The 19,608-nt window shown below is 40.4% G+C and overlaps 1 protein-coding gene and 1 long non-coding RNA gene across 2 annotated transcripts in view; one reads left to right on the top strand and one right to left on the bottom strand.

Moving 5' to 3' along the window:
- Window positions 1-19,608, bottom strand: part of EPB41L5 (erythrocyte membrane protein band 4.1 like 5) — a 465,429-nt gene that overhangs the window by 337,890 nt on the left and 107,931 nt on the right. The gene's annotated exons all lie outside the window — the stretch shown is intronic.
- LOC133276004 (uncharacterized) lies at window positions 7,657-15,539 on the top strand. Its single transcript, XR_009745759.1, has 3 exons — window positions 7,657-8,130; window positions 13,151-13,272; window positions 14,943-15,539. It is a non-coding gene; the product is annotated as an uncharacterized LOC133276004 (long non-coding RNA).

Raw genomic sequence — 19,608 nt, 5'->3', positions numbered from 1 at the left:
TCACGGTAAGTACTCTAGCAGTCTGGTCCCCACAACATCACCAATGAGAACAGATATCCTTTTAGACAGTAAGGAACTTGCACAACAGCATCTTTGAGGATTAAGAGGCTACCACATTTGAGAACCTCTGTAAAACAACTTAAAGCATTGTTTATAGAACACTCTGTCTTTTAGAGCTGGGTCACTCCATTACTTCTGGACTCTGAATTAATCAGAGCATCCTTTTAAATCCAGAGAAGCTGTGCAGCCAGTGGGACCACATTTAGTTTTCTTACCTGTTCTGGGCCTTAAAGGCTTTTGAAATTGTTTTCTACAGATGGTGTGCAACTTGAACAGCATGGTAGAACTGCTGGTCTAATGTTGTATCATTCTGCTTGCTTCACTGGGAGCAACACATTAGCTCTGCCACATCACTGTGGAACCCTGTCACACAGGTATCTGTCCCATGTCAACAGTGAGCTAGATAAGAACAAAATATGCTACTTCCCTTCCTTAACTAGTACCATCACTTTACCAGAAGAAACAGCAGATGCACCCGGCTCACAAGCATTCCACCCTCCCCCTGCAATGGGGGAACGAAGCACCACCCTCAAGTGAAGTTTGTCCTGAGAACTGAGGTACCTCTGAGTAAGTCCCAGTCCACCACAGTCCCCGTAAACTCTAGCACAGAAGGGTTTGTATTTAAATAAAGGTAGTTACAGGTGAATGCAGTACAGTTATTAGAATTGCCTCACTGTTTCACAGATAACAAACAGAAGCATCAGTATTATATAGATTTTTATGGGAATAAAAATCCACCACCCCATTTTCCATATTATTCAATGCAATGCAGAGCAACTAGCAGGTTGTATACAGCTTCAAACAGAATATATACTCTTTATTCCAGCTAGACAGTGTTACCTGAAGTGGAATTCATAAGATTCTAGTACCATTACAACTAAAACCATGTCTGTAGGGAGATACCTATCCAGGCCTCTCCAAGTACTTTTAGAAAGCCTCTAGGTCTTGTTTGAATGCCTAAAGACACATTGCAGAGACTATAGAAGAGAAGGATCTACTGTATTGCTCTTAACCTAGCTTGCTAGGAAACCTGACAGAAATCTTCAACAAGCACAAAGACTCTGTTAATAGTAATAATTAGTATTACTATGCTAAGAGTTTGTCACTGTGGTGGTAACTGCCTAGTTGCTTAACTACTTCAGGTACATTATGACATCATTTCTCACACTAGTCAATTAGGCTCATACAAGAAAAATAACATTCAGGCAACAGTTGTACTACAGTCTCACTCCCATTGACTTACAAAGCGTATTTCAAATTGTGCTTCCTTTGAAAGCTCATCTATGCAGAACTATGATCATCTTTGCTGCACAGTATACATCAAGTCCACCAAACCACTGCTAAGAAACAGTGGCATGCTTCAGATGGGTAATCTAATAACAGGTTTTAATCAAATCTTTGGGAGTACAAAACACAACAGGCAAGTCAAATCTCAGCTTAAGCAATGTCCTAAATGGCACATTAAGTTCAAAATAACTTGAGATTCCAATCCCACATCAGCGCAAGGTTACAACACCATTTCAGTGGATAATCTGCAGCTGTATAATCCACAAAGAAGTTGCCTCTAACACTGATGGAGCAAATTCAAGCAAACACTAATTCAGCCATAAGCATGTTACAGAGTTGCAGAGTTTAACTATTTAACTCTTTGGCTCTCATGAAATGCTACCCACCGAGTTTCCTCCATTCTTCCCCCAATCCTTGAGCTGTCAGAGCTAGCCCATCAGTCTTGCAAATGGCAGAAGGCACTGCAGACAGGCCATGACCTGCTGCCACTACCCCCAGAAGACTGATCTCACCAGATCATGCCATCTTCAGTTTCCCCGGTGAGCTGGACACCTTGGGTAAACCAGAATTCCAAACACTAGTCTGGCTTAGGTAGAACCAGCAGAAGCAACTGTCTCTGCCCATACAATTACATTTTTTGCTTCTAAACTGAGGTTAGTGCCTTATGCTTACATCTCAATCTGGGGAAGTGTAAGCCACTGATGTGCTCACATTTGATGAGGGAAGCAAGTAATAAGCCACTACTCCAAATTTATTCATAACCATGGAGCCCCACCTCCCCAGGAACACTGCAGAGTTGTCTTCTTGTAGCCTCTGAAAGTACTTCCCCTATTTCAGGCACCTGACTGAAGGGTTCACAGATGTATACCAGAGTCACTAAGCTCCCTCAATCAGGCACACCAAACAAGCACCAAGTACTGAACCTTTTCCCCATCTTTCAATCAATCCATTTGCATCACACAAAGCAACAATAATTACTAATTACCTATAATTCAGCTGCTCCCTCAAGTTGCCTTTAAACAGATTTCTTCAGTTTCCTAGTCAGGAAGAGTGAATACCAGAACAAGGTATTCCACACATACAAGCAGCTACCTTTCTACTGGTCTAAGAAAGAATGTTTTCAATAACAGAAAGGCATGTAATTTTCTACTCTTCTGTATTCATATACATTAGATCAAAGCCAAAAAGCAGTATTTCTATCTTTAAATGGAAACTGCATTACTACACGAGTACAGGGGTCACATGCAATTTCAGTATCCCTACTCTTAAGTGTAAAGTTAGTAAAAGTAAAAAGCTGTGGAGAGTTTCCTTTTTGGAGAAGTGTTACCCTTGGTCTCCCCTGTGACGAATGCTCTGCCTACCACTATAAAAACATTCACAGCGTTCAAAGTGCTGCACAGGGAAGAGTAGGACAATTCATCATGTTTGTTAACTCTGGGTTTGGGTGGCAGACTTAGAGTCACTTGACTTCAACACAAAGAAATTAGGACACATTTAGCCCAGGACACTTCCCTTTATGACCTAAAAAGTAGGAGGTCACACGAAAATACAGAGCTAATGCAGAACATAAACTTAACACTTATCCTTGTGTGCTCTAAGACATTTCCTTTCTCCACAGAGCACATTACCAATAAAAAACTACTATTCTGATACACAGCCAGCTCATCTCAGCTCTTCTGCCTTTCCTGGGATATAATCACAACAGGGTGCTTCTGTAGACTAATGCATGCGGCACAGGGAACAAATGGGAGATGCTGGAGTCTGTGTGTAGCTGCAAAGTTCATCACCTCACGGTGATAGCTCTCATTGTCCTAAAGAGCCTGTAGCCATCTACTGTAGCATCCAATTAGACAGGCCAGAAAGGCAAGGCAGGAGAGCTGCCCTCCTCATGAGAAGAGCAGGAACGTACAAAGCTCTACCTAGGGATGGGTGGTGAGCCAGTTTATGCATCAGGATTAGTACGTTGATCAGGAGGGCTGGACTAGACAGTCCCAGAAGTGTCTTCCAGCCTCAGCAACTCTGTAATTCAAGTCTGTGCCCCAGCAACACGGTTGCTATGAATCTTATTTATGGGGAGTCTTTGGAAGTAGAAGGCCTATTTGACAACTTGGACAAGTAGTACTGCAGAGATGGAAAATTTACAGCAGGTTTTTAATGATTAACACTTCATTAGAAACCTCAACTTACATTTACAAGAGTATAATAAGAGGCACAGTCATCACATGAAAGCTACTAATATATGACAGTTGTGAATACTTAAGGAGTTGGACGAGATCACTGCTTGATCCCTGCTTCACAAACTAAATGAAGATACAGATGTACAGTACCACCAGACTAATGTCTAATAATTTTAACTGGTTTCCTTCCATTATAGCTTCAGAATGGTTTCAACACTAAGTCTATTTTGATTTTACTTTGCCTTGTAAGATAAACTGAAAAGTAAATTCTCCAAGAGCTTGCAGAATTGTTTAAAAATTAAATTGTTTCCTAAAATGCGTTTTAAAAATTATAAAGTAGAATGACAAATAGCATCAGTTTCAAGCACACATTCCTGTATTACGAAAAACTATTTCCTCAAGTGGCTTAGCTAGTCTATTTTATGATATGATAGATAAAAGCAGAAGGCTGACATAGAAGTCAGACAGTGAGACTTCTTGGTTACTACACTAATGAGAATTCCTTACCTACCAAAAAGGCGATCTCACAGTAAGCCAAAAACACTAAATAGTAGAAGAGTATCATCATGGGGAGTAGTTTCTTACTGCAGCAGCGGTTAGTGGAAAGGCTGTACCAGCAATCACTATATACTTTAGAATCAGCTCGTTCTAATCAGGGAGCAGCTTCTTCCATTTGCAAACCCACCTCTTTTCTGGGAAACTGGGGCAACTGGCATGCAGCTTGATCTAAATACACTTCACTTGTTGAATGTCTGCTTTAGAGTAGCGCCCAAGACAGTGCCCTGCTGAGCAGAGTAGCACTAATATTACAAACCAACTCCTTTCAAAAAAGGCCACTTTAGTTAGTGTTCTGCAACATGGAGTCCAAAATTCTGGTAGCTCCTACACTTAAACTGCTAAAGTACTGTGTCATGTTTTGAGTATAATCCTGTAATGCAGTACTCTATTCCAGTCTTATCTATAAGGTGGGCTTTCCCCCCCGCCCCCACCCCATAATTTAAACTACTGGCTTGCAAACAAATCTGCTATCAATATTAAATATAAATCAGAAATATTCTTTAACATGTCCATCTACACAGACAAAGCCACTTTCAAAGGTGGGGCTAAGTTCAGGTCTCTGGTACTCTTCTGAAGAATGATCTTTTCATTACAGGTAGAGATACATACAGAGAGAGCTAGAAACCAGAGAAATCACAGCACCTGAACGACTTGGGACATTCCCAGCTCCCCAGTTCTACACTTCAACTTCAGATTAGTTCTGCCACATTCCAAATTTAAGAAGAGCATATTAAAAACATTAGTTTCATTGCACTTATAGTGACCTGAAATATTTCATACTAATCACATCAACTGACAGCAACACTAATTCAAAGTAACAGTTGATAGGATTAAGGCTGTAACAAATACTTATAATCCCAGGACAAATTTTTGGTCTTTGACATGTGATTCTGCAAAGATTTCTAGTCAGGACTGCATCTCCACTAAGCTTCCCTCTTGTAATTAACCATTATTTGTTCTTTTCTCAACCGATTCAGCAAGCATTAATACAGCTATGGGCACAGGGCTCCTTTTAAAACAGTTGAAAGTGACTGCTCTAGGCAAGCACTCTGTAACCATAACGATTCAAGAAGATATTTAGCAGCCTAAATCACATTCTCACATTACATGACATCATGACTCTCATTTTGACAGGTCTTGAAAAACATATTTGCACATCTCAAGCACAAAAGACAAAACAGATCCTCTAATATTTCTATAAAAGCAGTATCTGGAAGAACATGAAGAGACAAAGCACAAGTTATATAGACTTATCTTGCTTAAATGACAAGACAACTTGATATTTCTATGGCAGGCATGGATGACAATTGCTTAGTCCTGTTTAATGGGCTAAAAGGAGCTATGGGCAAAATGATTGCTCTTTGACAAAGACTTCAAAAATATCTGCTCTATACCCTGTTATCAGGAGGCAGGTATCAATTGCATCATAGAACAAAAGCCACAAAATTTATTATTGCCACTAGGAAAGTGAAGTAGTCATACCTGTTTGCTAGCCTTGCTGCTCCACACAGTAGCAGGTAACAAGCAATGGAACCTTATCAAACACTGCTTGATGGTAGTGCACAATAGTTACCAGAGACATGGGGATGGAAGGTAAAGAGATGAAACCTAAATTACTGAAGGTTTTTATCAACAGGATAGCACACCCAAGTCAAGACAGAGTTTGAGAATATAGCTGCTAACCTGGCTGATAATCAGGATCAGCATCAAGTGCAAAAGTTACTTGAACTCAGGCACGCAGGCTGTAAAAAGCAGCAAGCATCCCATTCCTGTTCATCTATTTCTGCAGCCTTCCCAGCCACTGCCTTTCACTCAAACCCCCACAGACCATTACTCCAACGCTGAGTTGTTTGCTCCAGGCACAAGAAAACTACTGACCTTTAGGCACCGTTTGTTTGTCTTGATACCATTACGCACTTGTATTTCTATGAGTGCTTACTGCCTGCACAGCTGTCACGAGAAACAGGCCCCTTCAGTACCTCTGCTAAAAGAGGCCATTAATTCATTGTGTAATAAAAAGCAATTCACTTATTCACATGGAGTCTGAATTCAGTTAATACGAAATTATCAACTTAAAATACAAGTATCCACTGCATGGAAAGTGAACAGAGTTGACAAGATCAAACTACAAACCAGATTCCAAGATCATGACATCAGGGCTTGTTCTTCTGTATCACTTGTCCACTTCTGCTCTACTAACAAGACAGTTCTGTTGCTTGTGGAGCCTGGACCCCAACACTCCTCAGAGAAGCAAGCCATTTTATGCACCGTTTGGCCAAATAAGTTAGTGCTTAATCAGTTAAGTTACAGCTGAAAAAGCTTGAAGCCTGAACAGGGCATCAGATCACATAATCTGTGCATCATCCAGGATTTCAGTGTACATATCCATGCTGTCCTATCATTACTGCTTTGACGTGATCAAAATGTCTCAACTGCTCTTCTACCCAGATACCCAGTACCGCTGCACTGACAATTAGAGACAAGTTTTAGAGTTTTAAAGGGTGACCAAGAAAGAGCATTGCCTGGCCAAATTAAGCTTTCAGTTCAGAGTTTCTGTAAAGCATTCCAAATAAATCTTTAAACTAGACATTCCTCCACAGCATATACATAACACCAGTGAAAACAGGGCAGCTTCAGTTATCTCCAGGCATGCAAAACAATCAAGTTAGCCTACTCCAAAAGAGGTGTTCAAACAAACAATTTACTACTAATCTAATATAACAAACTTATTTACAATAGTAGTCTGAAAACTTAAAATAGAAAGTAAAGGAAGTTACAGGAAGTAAATGCAAAAATTCTTACCATGGTAAGTTGGTATCATCTGATCATAAGCAACAAAAAAAAATAAAAATCTACATTCAGTGCACAGGGCCATAAGTGATTAAAGCAGTAGATAAAACTATTTAACAAGTCTGCTACAAGTGAATAAGTGTAAAGATGCTATTGCCAAGTAAGACTGAGCTGTTGCTATTAAATTCACTGCAATGAAGTTATTTTCAGCAAGCAAATCACTTGCAAGTCTGGTTCCCAGTTATGTTAGTTCCTGCTCTCAGCTTTGATAACTTGAGTTGGGGGTGGGGGGAAAAGAGAAGGAAGAAGAGACAAGGGGCATTTAAGGCATCAGAAAACAAACAAACAAACAAAAAAAACATTTTTCCTGAAAAATCATTGTTCTGAGGATGTTTTGGAAAATGCAGGCATTTCCCTGCACCTCACAAGAGAAGCAAGAATCTCAGAACTACAGAAGTAACATTTGGACAGTTCAACAAACAAAAAGCAACTGCAGGCTGCAGACTTAAGCTTTGAAAAAGGCAAAGCTGGTCCTAGTGCAGATACAGACTCCCTGCTCCCTTTCTCGCATGAAAATACCTAGGGGTTTTCAAGACTAAGCTTCCTCTTTCATGACCAGAATTGATTCAACAGGACTCCAGCACAAACACTGAGTTAGGCCTCCACCGGCTGTTCAGGAAACACTGTCAGTGATGCTTCACCTCACCACCGCTCTCCTGCCCTTCTGCAGGTAAGGTCACACTAAGGCACCACCCTTCTCCTCCCACAAGATCTACACCGGTAAGGCTGCAGGGAGAATAAACAGCAACAGAGAGAGAACCTGGCCAGATGAAAAAAGATCCCTCAGAAACTTCTGATTCAGCCGGGACCAACAACACCTTAAACCCTCTGTTTATCCTCCAGAGATGAAACATTATCACTTATTCCAGGGCAGCCAGGGGAAGGCAGAGGAGCTTGCACAGAAGAAACCGGCCAGAGAAACCAACGCTCAAGGCCAGCTTCTCCTTGCCCACTTCCCCAGAGCTCCACTTGTAGGCACAAGTCACAGCAGCCACCCAGCTTCGCTGACTCCACCTCAGCCCCACCGGGACGCAGAGGAAGCGGCCAAACCCAGAAGAGGGGCTGCAGCCTCACCCTACTCCGGCTCCCACGCAAGCCCTAAGGACACCAGCTACACCTGAGGCTCTGCTTACCGACCTCCTTCCTCACCCACAGCCCCAGCGCGTTCCGACGGCCAAGGAACTGCGTCCTTCCTGTGGTACGGGAAGCCGCCGGGCTCTCCTCGTCTCACACACCCACGAGGAAGGGGGCTGCCCCGCACATCCAGGGAATGCCTCCCTCCCCACAGAGTGGAGGGAACGGGAGCGATTCGACCGCATCCCCCGGCCGGCGGGCCCAGGCCCGCTCAGGCCGCGGCCAGGATCCGACGGCTCCCACGGCCCCTCACCGAGACGGCAAGGCCAGGACAGTCAAGTTTCCCACACCCCGGAGAAGGGTGGGGTCTGGCAGGGTCGCTCGGAAGCGCGCGCGCTCACACACCCCTTACCCTCTTCCCTGGGCGCTAAGACCCGGCTCCGCGCTGTGGGTCCAGCCTGCCACCCGGCTCCGCTTTAACCGCCGCCGCCCCCCACGCTCTCATCGGGGTGCCACCGCCCGCGCGCTCCCGCCGCGCACTTCCGCCCTCGTCGGCGCCGCTCCCGCCGAGCTCGGCTCCCTGCGCGCGCGCCCGCGCGGCGGTCACATGGAGCTCTCGGGCCAAGCGGCTTGGGAGGCGGGGCGAGGGGGCGGTGGTTGGTACCGGGGCGGGGGGTGGCTGCTGGCTGTGGGAGGGGTGTTAGAGGTGCTGAGGGGGGTTCAGCACTGCGGAGGCAGCCGGGAGGAGTAGCAGGAATGGGCTGCACGCCCCGCTGCCGCGGCTTCTGTTTCCGTTTGTGAGGGGAAAGGAGCCTGTGGGGAGCTGCCGCAGCAGCGGGACCCTCAGAGAGCCCCGCTAGCAGGCTGAGCCCACAAACCCTCCAGTCTCTGTTTTGATCCAGAAGTTAGGAAGGGCTCATCTTCAATACGTTACACGTTTTAGTGCAAATTCTACTGATGATGCATAAATTAGTAATCCTGAGGCTGGAAGTCAAACAAATAAACGGGGGAAGTTTAGTTTAGACATACGGAAGTTCTTTACTGTGAGGGTGGTGAGGCACTGGAACAGGTTGCCCAAGGAGGCTGTGAATGCCCCATCCCTGGCAGTGTTGGACAGAGCCTTGGGTGACATGGTTTAGTGTGAGGTGCCCCTGCCCATGGCAGGGGGTTGGAACTGGATGATCTTACGGTCCTTTCCAACCCATACCATTCTATGATTCTTTGAAATGGAAATGTCCCTGCTTCTAATGAATTCTGAGTGTTTTATTATTGTGCTGCAATATTGTGTACGGACCAGTTCCAAGTGCTCTGGAAAAACTATAATGGCTATTGCTATATTTACTGCACATCTTTCTTCAATCAGTCTGCAAATCCAAATTCTGTCTGGCCAATTGAAATGTTACTAATCACAGTCAGAAATAGCTGTCATGTCACTTACAAAGGAAAACATACCTTCTCTTGCTGCTTTAATTGGCCATTTTTTCCTGCTTTTCGATGTTGACCTATTTAAGTTCCACACACTGAAGTTAGATTGAATATATTGGGTAAAATCCATCTAGAAAAACAGCACTTTGCATGATAACACCCACTCTGGGAAACAATGGAAGTCATTCTTACAATTGATCTCGGGGGGGTTCAATCCTCTGGGACAGAAGTAATAGGTTAAGTAGTTGTGTTAACTCTTTCACACTGGGCCTCTTTGTAGCCTCTTATAGAAGAGAGGGGAAATGATTAATTACCTTCTACCTCTATCCATTGAAGGCTGAGTGAAATTGTATTTTGAATTTGGAGAGCATAAAAAAGGCCTGTCACTTAAATGAAAACAAACAAAAAAAAAAAGGTAACCCAGCTTTATAAAAGTGATAGGTGAAACAACGGCCTATTGCCAAAATAAAATAGAGGAGGAGGAATTGGAAAGAGATTTACTATAATCTGTAATTTCAGGGTTGGCAAAAATGCCAGGAATTGGAAACAAGAAATTACAGTGGCAGTAAACAAGTAGGTGTGTGTGGCTCTGAGAAACATCTGAGTACTTCAGGACTGCATAAAAAGGAAATATCTCCTGATTTTTCCTGTCTTGTAGGAAACCAAGGTTTTTTACATTGTTTGTAAGTAAACATGATTTAAATGATCTTTGCATCATCATCAGTTTCTCCTCCTAACTCAAACAACTGCAAAACACCAGATTTTAGTTAACCCGTTAAGCAGAAAAGTGACTTTCTCTTTTCAAGTGTTTTTTATAAGATGTCCTGATTGCAGTAATTCTTTCTCTGTGTTACAGATTGTATCAGATTAAGTACCACATCAATATTCATCCTGCATCAGAAGCTAGCAGACTGAGAGCTATTTACTATTTGATGCCATCCATGCAGAGAAGGAATAAGCAGAGAAAGAAATATTGCCAAATGTGAAAGAATGTTGAATTATAGCTAACACTTAAATTACCCAAATCTTGGTATTTCTGATTATGCCTGAATTGTTTTTTAAGATAGATTTTGGGCACTTGTACATAATAAAAAAAAAAACACAAACTAAAAGTTAATTGGAGCTGTTTCCTCTTTATTCTATAACTATATGTCTCCATGGCCATCTTTAATGTTGTGCAGGCAGCATGGTGGGACTACTTGCTCTGATGTGACTATTCATGGAAGATAAATATCTTTTCAGCAAATCATAGAATCATAGAATAGTTAGGGTTGGAAAGGACCTTAAGATCATCTAGTTCCAATCCCCCTGACATGGGCAGGGACACCTCCCACTAAACCATATCTATGAGTCTATCTAAACCATCATATCTATGAGTTGAAACTACCAACAACCTGGGAAGCTATGTGTTTTCAAAGCAAACACAATCCTAGTCTGCTGCCCATACCATAGTGCTGAGACTTCCCCTTCCTCCCCAGCCAAAAAAGCAGGTTGGGAAATTAACCACATCTATCCTGCTTCTGCAAATTGTTTAGGGGAAACCTACTTCTTTGTAGTAATCCAGTCATGACAAAGAACATTTGTCTGATGCCACGTTTTGAATTATTATGCATGTTGCCTGGTATAATCTCCATGGTTACAGATATATTTTTGCTTCAGTACTTTAGGGGGGAAAAAGAAATCTATAGAACAATTTAGGGAAGAAAATCCCTTTTCATTGTCATTTATTTGGATTTATTTTATTCCAGGTGCTTTGCAGACAATAAACATTCACTTTCTAAAAAAAATAAGATTTCAGTAGAAATAAAAAAAATTATCTCCAGCTGTTGCTTTATCATTCTATAAGTTTTAAATTGCAGATTCTTAGAGATAGAGACAGTATTTTTGATGCATGTATTTAGTTATTAGCTCACGAAGAATGAAACAGCATTGTGGGTCACTGCCAGAGTCATGAAAAACAGTAAGCGTGGGCTGGCCGAACAGCAAATATATTTTCTTTGCAAGATAAGGACTCATACTTCCCTTCTGAGCAGTTCTGTTCTGTATGTAGAAATGTATTCTAGAAAGATGGTTAGTTGAAACAAGGATTAACTGAAATTAGTTCTAGAAACTAGTGATGGGAAACAGTAAAACCCATATATATGGCTCTATTTTTTTTTTAATCTTTTTTTTTTTATTGTGGAAGTAATTGACAAAGAAAATCAATGGAATGTATATAAGGAATTAAATGGAAAAGATGGTAGTAGACCTAGTAAGATGGATAGCAGACCACCAAACCTAGCCTAAGTGCTGCAGGGAAAGGGGCAGCTATGTGAATTTAATGGAATCTAGTGATCCAATCCCTCAGATTACCATATCCTCCACTGCTGAGGGGGAGGGAGGCTAACATTGTTATCTCCCTCTTCTTTCTGATAGATTCAAGCTAGATGTAGAAGCCTCCACATTTGTCATTTAAACCTGCACAGTGTTTGCGTAAAACCACCATCTGCATATCCAGTTCTCTTTTGACAGTGCTTTATAACATCTCTGGCCTATTTTTTTTTTTTTTTTTTTTTTTACATAGGTGACTATGGGAGGAACAAAGTAAGGAGCCAGTTCAGGAAAGATTTGTTTGAAGAACTATAATGCCTAGGAGGCTGCAAATGATGAATAGAAGGAATCCGCCTCCCTGTCCCTGCAGGGTGCATGTAATATTAGTCTCAGGGGTAAAAAGAAAGGTAGATAAACTGAGGAGGAACTTCAAGGGAGGGTCTTGAATTGCAAGGGAATCAGCACTATCTGGGAAGTCAGTCTTTGCAGATTTAGTGATGTCATTTGCAATCTCACAATAACGGAAGTAAGAGCCAGATTATCGTCTTTATTGACATCTGAATGTAGACAAGGGACAGCTGAAGGATAGGTACCTGATTCACAGCTCAAGTTTATGAGAGGCTGAGACAGGAACTGTTGCCAGTAATAACCACGAAGAAATCAGGGGTGAGAGGAGAAGGAAGTGGTCCTGCCACATCTCCAGCTCTGAGGCTGAGCCAAGAACATGAGAACAGGTTAAAGCAGCAAGGAGGTTTTGTCCCTCTCTGAAGGAATTCTTAGTTACACGCACGGCCAGTCCCTTGTAGCACCTGTGCAGCACACAGCAATGGTTCAGTGAAGGTAGCCAGACCCCTAAATTTTTCTTAATCTATTAAATCCAAAGATGCTGTATTTTTTAATCCTAATTTTTAAACCATTTTTTCAATCAAAATGAATGCTAACATAAAATGGGGGGGGGGGGGGGGGGAAGAATTCTACCTTCAAAAAATAGGAAAAAAACCCCACCCTATTGGGTTATCTAGAATGCTGTGAGATTCTTTTTGTTCTGTTTGGTTTTGTATGTGTAGAATTCAGATGCCAGAGTTATTCTCAGCTCAGATAACTTGTCAGAAGAAGTACATGTACATAGTGTGCATTCAAACAGAGTTTGTTTTAAAATAATTTAGTCAAAGACCTCTTTGGGGTTGGATATCTAAGAAGAATTACATTATACAGAATATTTGTGTACTCAGGAGAACAAAGCTGACCTTGCCATGATTTATGAATTTCAGCATTCAAAAACCATAATGCAGTAAACTAAATATATCAGAAACAGAAAATAGTAAATGAAATATGACTGTGGTTTTGGCCTTGTAGGAGTTTATGCCATTTTGACTATATCATGCACTCTTTTTTTTTGATACAGACAGCAGGAAGGCACCACACTAAAATAAAAGCTCGCGATCAAGTAACCTTTCCATTTTAGATACTGCTGGGATTTGTCAGGATCACAAGGTAATTTTTAAGGATATTCTCACTGATACTTTGTGAGGTAAGGAATTTTACATTGCAGTTTTATAAGTGCTACATTTATGATCATCATGATTATGAACAGCATGACACATTTAGGGCCTGATTTTGGAGCCTTTACAGAAGGAGTTAAATTTATTGTAAATATCTTGATAGTCAAGAATCAAAAGAAAATAAGAAGTCTACAGAGAGTCATAAGAGGTCAGATAGTCTTATTCCATGACCCAAAGGCAAGATACATAAATTTTGGCATGTAATTTTCTTAAGATTGAAATATCATTATAGCAGTTTATGTAAAATATTAGATTACTCTATCATAAGAAAAAAATCCACAACATTTACCTTAAGTAACACTTATTGCAATTTAAGCATATTAATTAGTTGCATACTGAACATAAGCAATCAGATTATTTTTTCCTTTTTGCATCAATCTGCTAAATATTAAAAAACAAACAAAAAAAAACCCCTCCTCAGAATTCTTCCTTCAAATAACACCTGTTTTTTCAGTTGTTTTTTATGGGTCATGTTTCCTAATTGCCAATCAGTCTCTCTTCTTTGGACTCATTCCAGCTGGCCCACTTTTCCTGAAGTACACTGTTGAAACATATATTAACTAAAGCTTTACCAGTTATATGTATGGTAGAAAGCATACTTTAGTGTCTTACAAATAAAGTTGAATGTGATTATCATTATCACACCAAAGCTGGTTGTGTAAAACCCATAATTATTCTGGAAATAGAAAAGGCAGGGGATTTTTTCCAGAATAATAAGCTAACATTATTGAGAATTTAGCTCACTGAATTGCACGGTGCTACCTTATGGAGTAGCTGCAGTTGGAGAGTGATTTGAGCATGCCTGAAAAGCATTGATGGTAACAGATCTTGTGTCACTTATTTTTTAATCAGATTTTCCAAATGGAATTATTGACAAATGTACTAAACTAGTAATGAAAATTATTGGCTTTGATAGCAACCAGCATTTCAGCAGGGTGGGAGCAACACTTCAGAAAGAAGATTTGTCAATTAAAATTGTGTCATTTTTAAGTGCCTACTTCTGTCTACAATATCTAATTAAGTTAATGTAACTTAGAATGAGGTTAAAATGTGTTTCTGCAAATTAAACAAGAGCATTTTTTAATGCAAACATATTCTTACACCATAAAAACCCTGCATATTTAGTCTGCTATCCTTATTGTTGTCAATGCAGTTGCAGTTTTCCGTGTTTAATTGCAACATTTATCGCAAACAGCTTTGATGCACCTTTTCCATTTAAGTGTCAATAGATTTTATTTTTTTTCCTCAAGCACCTCACAATTTATAAGAAGGCTCTTATTAATTGGGACCTGAATTTTGTTGTAGTTATTGTTATGATAGTATTTTACATATTCATCAATGGCATACCTTCTAGAATAAACTCTGACATGTCTCAGTAGCTAAAAAAATCAGACTTTTCTTGCACGTACAATGTAACTTTTCACTATCATGCTGGCAAATGTTAAATTAAAGAAGGTCTGAATGTGAACTTGAATGGAAAAATCTCTAGTGGAAATCCAAGTTCTGTATGACGTGGTTTGGATGGTGATACAAATTTTATCTACCAAAATTCCTCTTCAGCTGCAATTTGCTAAAGATTCTTTACTCCCTAAAAGTACACAATATAGCATTTCATTGTTTATAAGTTGCTGTATTTCAGCGCAGAGGTGAAAGTGTCAAAAAAGCGGATAAAGTGGCTATTGCTGGAAACCTGCAGTAATTTGTTCCACCAGTGAAGTTTATTTCACTGGAAAGTTTGTGTGTCTCTGAATATCCCAATATAAGTATCGTATTGTTATGACATTACTTTGTTGTCAAGTATAGAGCCTGTTAAGGACATGAGACAGTCACCTGATAATACTGCTGCATTTGAGAGAATTTTCTCTATTGAGCTGAATGCTTCTATGTTACTTTACACAGCATTCTTCTTTAGAAAAGATATTACTTGTGGTTGATATCCTAATATGGTCTACAAATAGACTCTCTTTTTTTTTTCTTGTTAAATTGATAAGAGTATGATATGTTTTACATTAGAGGATTAAGCAAGGTAATTTCAAAATAAGCATACATTATATCCCATAATGTTCTGGTAACTCTATTATATTTTATCTTTTCAGTGAACAGCAACGTATACTTAGGATCTGTCAAAATAGTCAGAGATTAACTTTTTATAAAAGACTATTTGATAGAAGTTATTATGTCAGTAGTAACAATTTGCTGATCAACAGATTAATAGGTTAATTAATATTCAACCAGAAATCATTAATAAATAAACAGTAAATTAAAAAAATATATTTTATCTTCTGATGCAATTTATATTAAACCTCCTATTCTTTTTAAAAAAGCTTGGGAGGAGCTGCACTGGATTGTGGGGTCCTCAGTCTTGGCCAAATTATGAGACTCCATCAGAACCTGCAAGCCCACAGCTCAAGCATCTCTTCAATCCCCAAGTTTTATAATTTCATTGTAATTTATTTCTGGAAAGCCATAAAAATAAAAAAGAAGGACCTCATTAAAATAAAACCTATAGTAATTGCCTGTCCTGGGTTCAGCAGTAGCAGTCATTTTTCTCCTTCTTAGGAGCTGGTGCAGTGCTGTGTTTTTGACTCTCAGCCTGGGAACAGTGCTGATAACACCAGTGTTTTTAGTTGTTGCTCAGTAATGTTTAGTCTGACCAAGGACTTTCTGAGTCTCATGCTCTGCCAAGGAGGAGGGGAAGCAGGGAGGAAACAGAGACAGGACACCTGACCCAAACTAGCCAAAGGGGTACTGCATACCACAGCACGTCATGGCCACTCTATAAACTGGGGGCAGTTACCCGGAAGGGCGAGATCACTGCTCAGGTTGGGCTGGATATCAGTTGGCGAGTGGTGAGCAGTTGTATTCTCTTCCCTTGTTATTTCCCTTATCATTATTATTATCGGTGGCAGCAGCAGTAGTGATTTGTGTTATACCTTAGTTACCGGACTGTTCTTATCTCAGCCCATGGGAGTTACATTCTTTAGATTCTCCTCCCCATCTGTCCAGGAGCCGGGGGGGGGGGGGGGGGGGAGAAAAGGGTGAGGGGGTGGCAGGGGAGTGAGAGAGAGACTGCGTGGCTGACTGAATTTAAACCATGACATTGCCAAGAACCAGGAAATTTTGAGTTGAGACTCTGGCGATGTGGATGTGAGCAAGCAAAAGTGCAATATAAGGTGTAAAGAACCTTTGAGTAGATAGAAAGATATATGCATATATATGTGTATACCTACATATTTTTAATTTAAAAGTTGAGGCCACTGTGATTAGGCACAACTAAAATTATGTTTAAAGGTGAAATGCTGCTTTTTCCCAAATTTCATTAGAGTTACACTGATTTACAGCACAAGAGAACTGTGTTATATACTCACAAGCAAATCCACTCACCCTTCTACCTAGACTAATCTCCTCAAGTGGTTTGATTATGAGCAGCACCATTTGCTCTTAGCTTTGGACAGTAGCAATTATATTGTTAGAATTAGAGAAGGGATGAAAACTGATTAGTTAGGGAAACTATTCTGAAAACTACTAGTGCCAGTTCAGAAATCTTGAGTTGCCACATGTGAGGTGCTTGGTGGTGCATGTCAAATGAATTGTTGGCCTCATAACAGTTTATATAGTGTAAAAATCAACTTCATATTGAAACATTGTGATCATCATTATTTCAGTTGAACAGAAGGAATTAAATTATGTTCAAGACCTGGTTTCTGCAGGTAGCAACTGATCTCTGCATATGCACAGTATAAGAGAAAAAAAAATCACATTTTTCCTTTCTGCAGAACAATAGAAGACTTCAGCCTGCAAACCTCAATCTTAAACCCTTATGTGGGTCACTGTAAGTTAATTGGTTAGGTTAAAAACTAGCATTGCTCATTTACACTGTTCTATTAGCATGCCTTGTTCATGGAAATAGATGGACAATGCTAAGCAGGTAATGTAAGCCCGCCCATGAAAGCTACAACTGTAAAGACACTAATGCCACTAGTGTAGCCAATATAAATTGAGATATCTTTATGAGATCAGGGACTGCTCAGTGTGTTCTGTAACTGTTAGGTAATACAGCTCACTCTTCTGCTGGTTCTGGTTTAGAGAATATTATGCCATCCTTCAACAGGCATTAAATACACCCCTTGCCTAGCATAAGATAGTCTTTGGCTTGCTATTTGGAATTTTCCTACTAGATATGGGCTCCAATCACCTAAGAAGAGGAGGAAGCTGATGTCTGGTTTACTACATGTGAGATAGATGCTGTATCCTCTAAGACAATGAATACAAAGGAAGAATCTTCTTCCTGTGATTTGAAAGAAAAGACTGCTACTCACTCTTTCCTTTCCTCTTTTAATTTATGGAGAAGGGCAGGATTTACAAGATATCCTCTTCCTAAGTCATTTCCTATCAGCTTCCCACTGAAATAGTTGGCTTGCATAGATTCCATTCAGAGAAGGCATCTGAGAGTGTTACTGAATCTTACTGTAACAACTTAAAATGTTACTTTCCCCGAAGTCTGCCCAGTCCCTTTGCAAAGGTGGGTGATGGTGGATGGTAATGTTTGTGATCTTAGCAGTTCCATTTAACAGTTAAAATTAATTTAGGATGCAAGACACTCAGGACAGCTAAGAGGCAGGTAAATAGCTGGAAATGGGCAAAATAAATGGAAGAAGCAAAATGTTTATCTTTTCTTGAGAAATGTTTTAAGCCACCAAGTTACTTCCTTCTAAATTTAGAAAATATCTTTATATGGAGCAAGCCTGAGATACTATTATAGTCTTGTGGCAGCTGCCACTTCCTTCCAAGAAAGGGCAGTCCGTCATGCTCTTTGGAAAGGAAAAATGCCATGGATTTGGCTGCTTTGGCTGAAGATATCCATTATGTCAAATGCAAAATGCAGTAGTCATGTCACGTCCATGCTAGATTCAGCCTAATGTAGTTCTGCCTTTTCAGTTTCTTTCCACAGAGCCTAAACAGCGTGACCACCTGCTGAATCTCTCTTTCGATTAGCATGTAAAGAATCCTTTGTTGGATCAACTGGACTCTTTTGACTTCTCAGCACCAAAAGCTGAGTAACAGTTTCCTTGTGGCTTTTCTCCAAGGGTTTTCTGGGGATAAATTGGGAAATTTTCAATTCAGGAAAAGATGGTAAAACTCAGGTCATTTTCCACTTAGCTGATTCGTATTTTCTTACTTTGCTGTATGATATTAACAGAGAGAGGTCTAAGCTGCCATTTTTAAATACAGTCTGAATCATGGCAGAAAGAGTTGCAGTCTTCACCTGCTTCTACTTTTTAATTGCATTGCTTGCATGGCAAGAACCAAGAAACAAAACCTTAATGAACATACATAGAACCTTAATGACAGAAAAGCTATCTGGATCTTAGTGTACTGAAACTTTTTGTAAGAACAGCTTTCTCTGGGCAAGGAATTCTAAAAGGAATTGTAAAGATGAGCTCATTTCTAGCCAATTATTAAAGATGAGCCCTGAAATTTGAGGAAATTTGAACTCTACAGGCAGAGTAGTGCTGCAACTCTCTGCCATGATTTAGACTGCATCTAGAAGTGGCAGCTTAGACCTCTCTGTCTTGTAGTTCAACTGTTGGCTTTTGGCACAGCTGTTGCATGACACAGGTGAGCTACCTAATAATTATCAGGTCTTGCTTCTTCTAAATAGGTATAAATCAAAAGTAATCTTTCCTATCAGTTCCCAAAAGCCACAAGTGTAAAAACAAGTAGGTGTGATTGCTGTGCTTTGTCTTTGGTTGCTACACCCACAGCATCCATTTCACTAGCAACTTTCATCTCCTTCCTTGTAAAAGCTTCTAATAAAAGGGCTGCTCCCCTTAACACATTAGTTGTAATAAATTTGCAGCTGTCAGAAAGGAGGATACTGCATAATCTTACAGATCTCAAGGTCACAAATCAGCAATGAAAAAGGCTGTGTAATTTATTTCTCAAAAGAGAAGGTTTCCATATCCTTCAAGCTAAATATATGTTCTTTTTGGCTATGGAAGAAATAAGGCTTTTTATGCTTTTCTGGCCAGCTACTGAGGACCATGATCGCCTACCCCAGATAAAGATTTCATTCCACAAAAAGCCATAATTAAGAAGAAGACCAGCCTGTAAAGCTGACCAATACAATGAATGGCAGCTTTTTTTGACACACATTCCTACTTCATCTAGCAAATTTCAAACCAAGCTTGCTCTGTCACAGGTTTGGATTGTGGGGAGACTCTTGAGCTGCTGCTGGAAGCAATATGGAAACATGCTAGTCCAGTTTAGGAAGTGCTGACCAGCAGACAGAGCTATGATACATG

This window comes from Pezoporus flaviventris, unplaced genomic scaffold (genome assembly GCF_033815535.1).
Source record: "Pezoporus flaviventris isolate CSIRO_AGI_PZ_B2104156 unplaced genomic scaffold, CSIRO_AGI_Pfla_v1 ptg000001l, whole genome shotgun sequence".
Taxonomy (NCBI): domain Eukaryota; kingdom Metazoa; phylum Chordata; class Aves; order Psittaciformes; family Psittacidae; genus Pezoporus; species Pezoporus flaviventris.
The sequence above is the reverse complement of the archived record's forward strand: the minus strand, read 5'-3'. Positions and strand labels throughout refer to the sequence as shown.